We start from the raw sequence: 6,375 nt of genomic DNA on the forward strand, positions 1-6,375 counted from the left end.
CTTGAACGATTGGAGGGGACTCTTGAGGGATGACCGGTGATTCAGGCTTCTTCTTGCGGAGTCTTCACACCATTGGGGTGAACGGAGACGTAATAGCACGTCCACGCCGTCTGATGCGTGAACTCCGTCGTGCAAGGAAAACCCGACGTAAAGCATCCACCTTATCGGGCCGCTAAAAAAAAGTAATACATAAATCAGTAAATAAACAGACATGATATTAAACAAAGACAAATATGTTTCAAACTAGCATTGTATTCACCCAATCATTATTCTATCATAGTTCACAAATGCTCAGATAACATTCCAGAAGTAAGCACTTATATAAACATTTAAAAGGACAACATATATAAACATTCCAGAAGAAGAATAGTTTACTTTCGCAACACGAAACTTAAATCGCAACGCGAAATGACTATCGCAACGCGGAAATGGCTATCGCAATGCGAAATGAAAATCGTAACGACAAAATCGCAACGCGAAATGAAATCGCAACGACAAAATCGCAACGCGAAACACAAATCGCATTGCGATTTTCATTTCGCGTTGCGATTTTTTCGTTGCGATTTCATTTCGCATTGCGATTTTGTCGTTGCGATTTTCATTTTGCATTGCGATAGCCATTTCTGCGTTGCGATAGTCATTTTCGTTTTGCGAAAGTAAACTATTCTTCTTCTGCAAATTGAAACTTGAATGGATTGCATTACTTCAACCAAAAGACAAAAAAAAAACCAAAAACAAATACTAACAAAAATAGTTTAGCAGTATTGGCAGCAACCGAATGAATTACGAGTATGAAAATCTTAAACTTACCTCGTTGCGTAGAGTATGAACCTCATTCTGCAACGATGCTACCATCTCACGTAGAGCGGCTACCTCACCGCGTAATGTAGACACCTCAACGCCATGCACCATCGTCTTTGCGTAAAGTACCGACCTCCTCACGCAAGGCATTGACCTCATCACGTAACTCCCCTAACTCATGCCGTTGAGGTGGAGGTGGAGAACAGGGAGATAAACATCGTGGCATCTTTGCCGGTCGCCTATCTTGCGGTGATGGTGGAGAAGAGGCTCGATGATGTGACAGAATAGGTGATGGCTGTCGTTGTGGAGGTGTATAGCCGGTCGATCAGATGATGGCTCTGGGTGAGGTGATAGCTCTGGGCGAGGTGATGGCTCCCGAAGTGGAGGCTGCTCATCAACCGTTCCATCAAAAAACGCTTACTAGCTTGCCACCAATCAGTGACAAGCTCAACTTCCGTGGGTGTCAGCCTCTGTAGAGGAGTGTTGGCCTCCTAACAATATAAAAGCTCAACAAAGTTAAACGTGTACTAGTAATAACTTGTTTATAAACATATGGTAGTATTTATGTTAACTTACATTATTATTGTCGTATACCGTAGTAAATCTTCCCATTGCAAGGTCCGTTTCCTCTTCCAGGAAATAGCCCTGGGAATATCATTTGAAGTTTTTATTGCATATGTCTTCATGGCGGGAAAGGCCTCAAATATCCAAATCTAAAACAATATAATAACAAACATTAGTAATTGTTAAATAATACTTATAATTTTGGAAACATCATATCAAAATTCTTACCTTAAAGGCCCAAATAAAGCCTGTCAAAGTGTATTGGAACCATCGCCATGCAAACTTTTTCGATCATCCAAGGCAGACGATAACTTATTCATGTAGCTTTCCATAAATACGAGCCCCACGGAAACAGGTTCCACGCATTTAGGTCTTCTACCAATTTGATTAGATCATTTGGAATAGGTTGTTTGGCTCTCTGCCTAAAAAGCCGGCACGCAAAGATTAGAAGGCATACTCGGACAACGTCGACGTCATCCATCCGAGTAAAACCATCTTTATTATTCAAAAATCTTGTCAGGTCTTCTACGTGTAGACTCGGCCTCTCCAGCTCAGGAAAAACCCGGGATAGCCATGATGGCGGGTAATGTGTCTAGTGTACCGACCTACATCATCGTGTCCGAAGCGTAGACCGGTGATTAAGCAAAACTCCTCCCGCCCATAACACGTATACGCCGGTGGAAAATCAAACCATATCTCTTCATCACGACGTTGTATAGTCTCTGGTAGATCGCTAGTCATGGTTTGAAGAAACAGGTGTGTCAACATCGCATCTCCACCGGGTGTTGTACTTTCAGCCATGGCCCGAAGCATGTATCCTCAAACATTTTTCTTTGTGCAGGTGAAAGCTTCGACGCAATTGTTTTGGCCAGGCTGACTTTATTTCTCAAGGTCAATTGAGCCGAATAAAAGTTCTACAAAAACAATAAACATACTAATTAGATATACCAAAAACTACACTGTGAAGATATACCAAAAACAATAATAAACATAAATAGTAGTAGTTTATTCTTCAAACTTAAATATGCAACACTGTGAATTTCGTATTTGTCTTTGTTTTTTTTGAAGTAATGCAATTCATTCAAGTTTCAATTTGCAGAAGAAGAATAGTTTCTGAAAATGAAATCGCAACACGAAAATGACTATCGCAACGAGAGAATCGCAACGCGAAACTAAAATCGCGTTGCGATTTGCATTTCGCGTTGCGATTCTTGGTTGATTTAATAAGCAATCTAAGTGAAATGGTTAATCTATTATTGAAATTACCAGTAAACTTATCATCAATTTCATATGAAAAACCTAATAATAATGCAAAAAATTCAAAAAGAAAATAATTAAAAAAAACTAACCCTCGTTGGTTGATTTGGTTGATTTTCCATTTCTGATGTGAGGGTGGCTCTGAGAGATTTAGATAGACGGATTTCGTCGGAGATGGGGACGGATTTCGTCGGAGATGGGTGAGAGAGTGAGAGATGGAGATGGGACTGAGTTTTTATTTTAGGTTTTAGGTTATGAGTTGCGATTACGGGATATATTGTGGACAGTTCAGTGTTCCAATATATTAATATTCATGTTTGGAATTTAAAAATAAAATACTTGGCCAGGATACTAATGGCGCTTTGAAAATCGCATTGCGATTATGTATTATCGCGTTGCGAAAGTCAGTATCGCGTTGCGAAAGTCAGTATCGCGTTGCGAAGTAAGTATCCGTTGCGATTTTTTTATCGCATTGCGATAGTCAGTATCGCATTGCGATTTTCCCAATTCGCGTTGCGATTTACTTATTCGCATTGCGATTTTCCCAATTAGCGTTGCGATTTACTTATTCGCATTGCGAATTGGGAAAATCGCAACGATACTGTAGACCATCGCAACGCGATTTTCAACTATCGCATTGCGAAAATGCAACGCGAATTTGCGATAATGGAGATTGCGTTGCGAATTAGCGATCGCATTGCGATTTTGTTGGTCATTTTGGCAAATCCAGAAAAAGTTGGTTAAAATCGTATATTATATGAGATTTTTGGTCACTGAGGTTATTTTCTCTTGCGAATTTGACTATCGCGTTGCGAATTTGAAATTCAGTGTTGCGAATTTGACTATCGCGTTGCGAATTTGACTTATGTGTTGCGAATTTGACTTCTGTATTGCGATTTACAAATTCGCGTTGCGATTTACAGATTCGCGTTGTGAATTTGGCTTTTGCTTTGCGAATTTGACTTCAGTATTGCGAATTTGACTATCGCGTTGCGAATTTGACTTCTTTGTTGCGAATTTAACTTATGTGTTGCGATTTACAAATTCTCGTTGCGAATTTCGAAACTGGGTTGCGAAATTGGAGTTCGCGTTGCGAATTTGTTGGTCATTTTCGCAAATCCAAAAAAAGTTGGTTAAAATCGTATATTATAAGACATTTTCGGTCACTGAGGTTATTTTCTCTAAATATAATCCTAAAATTGTTAGGAAAGAAAAAAACATATTTTCATTTATATTCGTTTACATTTATGTTCTTTTATGTTTTCGTTTGCGTTCACTCATCTGTGTTCGTTTACGTTCGTTTATGTTCGTTTACATCTGTTCGTTTATATTCGTTAATTGTTCGTTTATCATTTAAATGAACGAACATTACATTCCTTAGCGAACGAACACGAACAAGAATTTTTTTGTTTGTTAATTTGTTCGGTTAAAGTTAAACGAACGAACATGAACATACCCTCGTTCGTGCTTGTTCGTTTCATTTTCAGGCTTAAATACACTTCGGGACTTGGGACACATTTTGGGAAAGAAATATATTCCAAAGCTTTTTGTTCCCTTTTTTCTACATTCACATTTTTTAAAGAAGGCAATTTCTTCAAGGAAGAGGACTTTTACACATCTTGTCTACATTAGTATCAATGAAAATTAATTTAAGCAACGAATTATCAATAAGAGAAGATAAAAGAAAACCCATACATAACTTAAGTGAAATATTAGTTTAGATGAACATAACACTTCTTATAAACACCCAAAGCACTGAAGTTTATGCAGTCAAACGATCAAGGCCCTCAGTTTTCTTAGAGTAAATTAAAGGCTTTAGAGGGATTATCATCAGAAGGATCGAACAACTTAGGCTCAAGCTTAGCCCTACAAACAGGACAAACCGGACGCTTGGAAAGCCAAGTATCAGCACATTGCAAATGGAAGCCATGACGACAACCGGGAACCATTCTAGCCGATTGATGAGGCTCGATCTCGTCGAGACAAACCGCGCACTCGGTTCCCAACACAAGGTCCTTCCCCGTAACCTGGGGCAGCTTCTCAAGCTCCGAAACGGATAATCCTTTCGCACCAAGCTTCTTAACCGATGACGACCCTGAATTATCAGCACGATAATTAGAGGCATACCACAGGAGACAGATATAAACAATGAAACCACACTCATGCCGGCGCACGGCAGAAAAAGGGCTAAGAAAACAGAAACCAACATTGGTTGCTGGTTGCTGGCGGCGGTGTTTAGGGCGGGTGGTGGAGAAGGAGAGAGTAGAGGCGGAAGGCTATATTGCGCGCCATAGCGCATAATAGTGAGTTGGTTTCTAGGGAAGTGTAATTGCTTAATGCTTTTTCGAAATATGTTATATGTAATTGCTTAATGGTTCGGGAAGGAATAGGGGGCTTTCAAGGGAGACATGAAAGATAACGGATATATTGTGAAGGCAAAATTATGGAATTATCGTTTTAGTTATAGAGAACAGAGCTGACGCGTATCGTGGCAGACAAGCAAAACGCCCCCCAAACGGCACTGGCAATTGGCCAACAATTTACATTTTGCTTTTTTTTTAAAAAAATTAATACATAAATTAATTTTTTAAGATTTGATTCTCCATAAATTATTTTTTAATAATTCTCTACCATTTAATATTGAATGTTTAAACCTCTAATATTTATGATATTCAAATTCAAATCCTCGAAAAAAATAAATTTTTTACCACTAAATTCACTTATTTCGTACCTGATTTAGTAAATTAGATTAGGGGAAATTGTACCATTTTATTTTTAAAATTTATTAAAGTATGTATGTAATGATAAATTATTATTACTGATTGTGGGAATTCATTCCACTTAAGAACTTCAATATTTAAGATAACTTCCATACTATTCATATTTAAGGTAAGAATTAACTGTATAATGTATCTCTAAATAATTACTCTATCTTTAATATTAACTTTTGAACATTCTAATTTTATCTTTATATTATTTATTTTAATTGATTTTAAAATTTTAACGTTTTAATTTTATCTCTAAACTATGATCTTTATTTTAAATTAATCTATAAATTTTTGAATGTTTCAATTTATCTCAAAATTATCAGTGTATGTTAATAATGTCTCCTATTAATAAAATTATTATAATATTAATTATCGTATAAACATTTTTGTATTTTATAGTAATATGACATGACATAAATAATAATTAACATTGAATTTAAACAAAATAATAATTTAACTTTAAATGTGGAAAGAATTATAAGCAAATTAAAAGAAAAAAAATAAAAAAATAAAGAACCTTTCAATTTTATTCTAAACAATAATTTCAGGGGACGTACTATAATATGTACTATAATATTAACTATCGTTTATGCTACATCGTATTATTATATGATATATCATCAAAATTTACATGGATAATAATATTTTTAATGATTTATTAATAAGAGATGTAATTAGCATATACTAATAGTTTGAGGATAAAATGAAAATATTCAGGAGTTTTGGGATTAATTTAAAATGAGAGTCGTAGTTTGTGGGTAAAATTAAAATGTTTAAAAAATTGAGGACTAATTTGAAATGAGAATCATAATTTAAGGATTTAATTGATATGTTTAAAGGTTTGTGGACTAATTTAAAATAAAAACTATAGTTTGAGAACATATGATATAATTAACTCTTGAGTTAGAAATGCATTTGAAAAGAGAGGGATTGGCGGTGGCGTATGAGCAGAGCGTGAGAGAATTGCACCTGAAAATTGGGTTCA

General features: G+C 36.1%; 1 pseudogene; it reads right to left on the reverse strand.

Moving 5' to 3' along the window:
* Positions 1–4,270: 4,270 nt before the first annotated feature.
* On the reverse strand, positions 4,271–5,042 carry LOC120113465 (annotated as a pseudogene).
* Positions 5,043–6,375: the final 1,333 nt, after the last annotated feature.

Source organism: Hibiscus syriacus, unplaced genomic scaffold (genome assembly GCF_006381635.1).
Source record: "Hibiscus syriacus cultivar Baekdansim isolate YM2019G1 unplaced genomic scaffold, ASM638163v2 tig00110209_pilon, whole genome shotgun sequence".
NCBI classification, from domain to species: Eukaryota; Viridiplantae; Streptophyta; class Magnoliopsida; order Malvales; family Malvaceae; genus Hibiscus; species Hibiscus syriacus.